This window comes from Arachis ipaensis, chromosome B06 (assembly GCF_000816755.2).
Source record: "Arachis ipaensis cultivar K30076 chromosome B06, Araip1.1, whole genome shotgun sequence".
NCBI lineage: Eukaryota > Viridiplantae > Streptophyta > Magnoliopsida > Fabales > Fabaceae > Arachis > Arachis ipaensis.
In genome coordinates this window covers 129,306,754-129,312,295 of record NC_029790.2, presented here as the reverse complement: position 1 = coordinate 129,312,295, position 5,542 = coordinate 129,306,754, and the positions used below count along the sequence as shown (strand labels likewise).

The window sequence follows — 5,542 nt, the reverse complement described above, 5'->3', positions numbered from 1 at the left end:
AATTATGAATCAGATAGGCGGCTTTTACATATTCTTTGAAAAGCTATTAGATAAAGATGGTTATTGTATAAGTTAACGTAGCAGTTAACAATATATAGTCTTGACCGAATCATCATTCGAATAATCTAATCCTGTTATTAAGAATCTTACATTTACTATTTACCAGGAACACTTTTCTTTTAACTGAAAACGGATGGTGAATGCAGAATGCGTGAAACAGAAATTGATCGATCCAACTGCAACTTAACGCCCTAACAGTGCCTCATAGTAGACAAGCTGCATAAAATATGAATTTTGCATGCCCTTGATTTTCAAATAGGTAGCCTCCAATCCGTTGAAGTTCAGCTCAAGAAACAAGTTCACTCCAAAATTTGCCATTATCATGGCATACCAATATAGTGCGTTCAATGCTAGCTAGGGGCTAGAAATATGAATTTACAAAGATGAACTGTACCACACTATTTCATGTCCACTAGATTGATTTTTCTTTAGATATTTACACCTAAAAACATTACAAAGCATACATCAACCACTAAGATAGCTTCCTAAACAGCCTGGGATGAAGCATTGGAGGTCAAAAGTGTTCCCCGGAACCCTTCCTCGGTATGCTGTGTATCCATTTTCTCATCATAAAGTTCCTCTGCAAAATTGAATGATCAATTTTCAGTATATGTATTAAAGAATTATAAGTAAATAACCAATAGCAAAGTAGCTAACCGGCAATATCTCGATTTTCATGGATCTCAGAATCCCTCACTATAATCTGATCTCCAGCAAATATGTTTACATCTGCAAGTGTAGTGTATTCATCATCAATGTCAATTGTCTTATCGCCCTTTTGTAGTAACTGATTTTCCTTGACCACCTGGGTATGGAGCAAAAAAATTAGAAGCAATACAATAGGTTATTAAAATACACAAATTTATCCACTAAAAGTAAAACCACCCCACATGAGAAAAGAACTGGTTATCCAAACACCTAAGATATGTGAAATATTTTCTTTCATGTGTCTCGACAAAAACATTTATTTTAAATTGAAAATCAGTATGCGTTTATATAGGAGTTATTTACATTTCCAATGGGAAAACAAAACACGGAGTAACCAAAACTATTATAGAATTTATCCATACCACAAACTGGATTCTTGTACAAGAGAGGATGAAAAGTTTCACATAAAATCATATTCCTCAATCATATCTACATACATAACTTCTAAGTTTCTCCATCACTCTCACTCTGCACAAATATGAGCACACACACCTATATAAAAGACTATTTGTTCATTTGTTCCAATTAGGACTATATCATTCAAAAAGCAGGATGCTTGAACGCAAGCACCTGGATTTGTTTAGCAAGCACATCCAAGAACATGGTTAAAAGGGAGAGAAAAAAAAAATCCTATCTTAGGATATTATAAATATGCACAAGAAAGTAGGCTTACCCCAAATGATTCCCATATCATCATTTTAAGCTGGTAAATTGATGTCGAAGCAGAAACTTTCAGACTAATAGAACTCCCATTTTTAGTTTTACGGGTGCGTTTAGAAGCCCGCCGTTCTGTTTCAACAAAACCCTTCGAAGCCTCCAATATTGATCTAGGTACCTCTTTTCCACGGACAAGTATTACAGTTATGTTCTCATTGCAATAGTTTAGCTTCTGCATCAACTCACAGCTTTCTTTTTCTCCAATGCAACTTTCACAAACCTGCATATTGAGAAAGAGACAGAGATACTTCAATTCAGTAGTGCAATATATTATCAATTAATATATTCAATTAAACATAACACAAGGATGTAAGGCGTGTAAGTTGTATAACTTATTCAGAACAAAAGATGGACCAATGGAAACACCTAAAGGGAAACTAGGGAAGCCAAGGATATGTCCATCAAAGTACATATAAGTTCATACTATCATATTGGACTATTTCAACCAAGATATGTACATACAGAAGGATAGGAGCCTGCAACGGCATTTTCAACAGATTGAGGTAGTATTTTGCATTACCTCTGGACAAGTCTTGATCACGAATTGTCCATTCTCAGTTTCATTATTCACTTTATCTGAAGAACCCAACTGATCCTCACATACTGGCAACTCTTCACAGGATCCAATCAAAACATTCTCTGACTCGTCAATATTTTCAATTTTGGCAGATATTCCTTTGGCCTCATTACCACCCCATTCTTCACATAAAAGTTTCCAATCATTTTCAGATATAACTGTTACACCACTTGCCTAGAATCCAAAAAAGATAATATCAAACTGAGTCATCAGACTTAAAACTGCACTTAAAGTTAGATCATTTCAAAAAACAAAATCTTGGTATTAGAAATTATAATATATTTTTCCCCAAGTAAAAAAATTTATATTTCCATAAGTAAGATAATTATCATGGTAAGCATGAATAGACACACATTTGTGTTGTCTATGTCATTTGACTATAGTACACAATGTCATCTTTTCCTCCTATTCAAACTTACAGAAGACTCTCTTGGCACTATAGCACTGCGTCTGAAAACCAACTCAGGAGGCCTCTCAACTAGTCGTGAGTGCTGTAACAAAACAGAGGAAGAATTACAATTAAATTTCACAAAATGGAATTGCTAAAATTGAGCACACCCAGTACAAATTGTGAGTGCACACCTAAAGTTGTCTCAAAATTTAACAAGATATTTGCAATAATAAATTCTGCAAACCACCTCCATACCACAGAACAAAAACAGAAAACACAATAAAAAGCAAGGTGGAGTAACACGGTACCTTTTCACACTTCAGTGAATCAATTACCCCATCTAATGTTTCAGGTTTATCTGAATTCTTTACGGATGGATTAACATAATTTCTCCATTTTGAAATCCACAAAGATGGAACTAAGAAATACTTGCAATGCAGAGAGAGCGGCATACTTTTACCCAGGAATAGTTTCTCATGTTTCTGACGTTGTCTTTGCTTCACTAATCTGCAGCATTTAAGCAGAAGTCACATTTAAAACTCTATATATCAACTCTAGATCAACAGCAACCATCAAATGAAACGACCTCAATGAATCCTCAAAGCAAGCCACTTCAGATAATTCATTACTGCATTCAGAACACTCTCTGGAGTCAAAAGGGAAAGTAGGGCAACCCAAAGGATCATCAGGTTTTACAGAGATAGAATCTTCATATAAGAAGAGCCAAAAATCCTCAGGAACAAGCACTCTCTTAGCACCAGCAGCTTGTTCAGGCATAAGCTGCCCATGTGGACAGCTAATAGCTGCTGTTGGTCCTGCATCAGCTTCAGATGGAGCATCAAGAACTTTTCGTTTCCACCATTGCTGTAACCTATGAAAAGTAAGTTCATCAGCACAACAGGCATTAGTGTTATTGCTTTTGATATATGTTGATATCATAATGATTAATGAAGACATTGCAGTGAACTTAAAACAGATCAGCACCGCTGATAGATATCTCTACAACAAAACATATTAACTGTTTCCACAACACAACAGATAACACAACTAGTCAGCATTCAATAACCACTCCTTTGTTCCTGGAGGAGCAAAAATGGTATGAAAAGAAGATTTTGGTATCACACCATGGCCTGGAAATGTAGTACTTTCCATCTTCACAATTTCCATCTAGAACATCCCGTGCAAGCTGCTTCAGTGATTCCCTTCGATCCCGATAGGTATCAGCTGACACCACATTCCGAGCTCCTTCAATCAGACAATCCCAACAGCAATCATCATGAGAAAGTGTGGGCCCCCCACCATGCTGAATTTTACAAGCCAATAAAGGAACATGTTATGAACATAAATATCAGCAATAATGGCAGAACTGGAGTTATCAATTAAAAAACCATAAAAATAAACAGCTTCTGAAAATTTTCAGGCGGATTGCAATTGTATGACCTTACTATTTATGTAATCAGGAGTTCATTCAAAAAAGCAAGCTACATTCTCCCATAAACAACATATAAAGAAACTTACTTTCTAGAACTATCATTTGCCAACATGCTTATACCCCTTCAACCCATATATTACAAAATTTTCCATGATGACATTGCCAACAAGAAAAAAAGGATAAGCTTCATGCTTCAAGAAGAAAACAGCCCAGAGCATCAAATCCCTCAGTAACCCTCCTATAGGTCATAAGAGTTGTCTTGGTCCCTCTGACTATTGATTACTTTTACATTTCATCTTATATACTAGTATATCCGGCATGAATGTCAAACAGCAGGAAAGGGGGTGTAGACAAATCATTAAACACACTAAGCAAGTAACTAAATGTACCAAAATGCATCACAGCCAACAACAATGCAGTTACCTTAGAGAGTAGCTTATCCCATGCTTGAGAAGACAATCTTTTCATTGTGGTAATCTTTGATACTGGGACTTTCCCATGTGAACATTGAATAGATGTGTTGTCAACAGCACTGCATCAAAGTTAGAAAGTAATATATAGATTAAGTTATATCATCATACCCTAATAATTGAGTAATTTACCCGAGGAATGTTTGATTGTAGACAAGGAGGGGAAGAAATCGACACTGTATAACAAAAATCAATTGAAGCATTTATTATAAATAATAAATAATGGAATAAAAGTATGCACCAACGTTGGAATGATGTTGTCAGCCCACTGGCGAAGCCAGTCACTATAAATCCAAAAAAATGGTTGCTTCAGTGGCTGAACAGGGGCTTCAGCTAAAACAGATCGAACTTCCTGTCTCCGCTCATTGATACGACTCAATTCTAACTCTTTCTTTTGCTTGTACTGCTCACAAGCATCAAGATATGAGGCATTGATATTTTTAATCTCTTCACGAAGATGGAAAGGAAGACAAGCATCATCCTGGGCAGTAACTGCATCACGCTCTCCTTTATGGTTAGTACCAGAAAACATAACACCTTTTCCATCAACATCTTTCGAACGTTTAAGATGGTACATCAACATGTATGCATCGCTAGAAGAAAATGTCTCCACATGGGAAGAGTGAGACAGCGTGGCATCTAAACCATTCCCATTACTGTCAGCTATCTTTGCTTCAGAGCAATTACTATGAACTACATCAGTCTTGGCCAATTTAGAAGTAGAATTTGAAGCTTCTTCACCAAAGGGATGACGACCTAAGTTAGTGACATTCTCATCATCAAATTCCCACCATTGCCCAGTATTTTCATCCTTAATATGAGCAATGTAGTGACCACTATTAACAGCACTTCCCTTGTGAATTAGTACAGCTGACAAGTCATATAACAATAATCAGAACACAACTGAGTGATTGAGAAAATTAAATTTTGCTCCACAGCATGAAGGACAAACCCAACACTACTAAAGTGCACTAAAAGAAAAAAATGGCATAAAAACTATCATCATATGAAGACTAAAGAAAGATAAAGCATAATACTATTAACAATTAAACATAGTTTCACTCTTTACCCTAGCACATCAGTAACAATAAAAAAGGATGTCAACATTTAAGAAAGAAACTAGGAACAACATCTCATTAAACTTATGGGGCAAAGCGTATGTTTGTAAAGTAAAGCAAACCATTCAT

At 35.9% G+C, this 5,542-nt stretch overlaps 1 protein-coding gene across 4 annotated transcripts in view; it reads right to left on the bottom strand.

The window, feature by feature from the left end:
• The window catches only part of LOC107605139 (ribosomal RNA small subunit methyltransferase H), a 29,972-nt gene that overhangs the window by 21,061 nt on the left and 3,369 nt on the right, over positions 1-5,542 (bottom strand). The window lies entirely within an intron of this gene.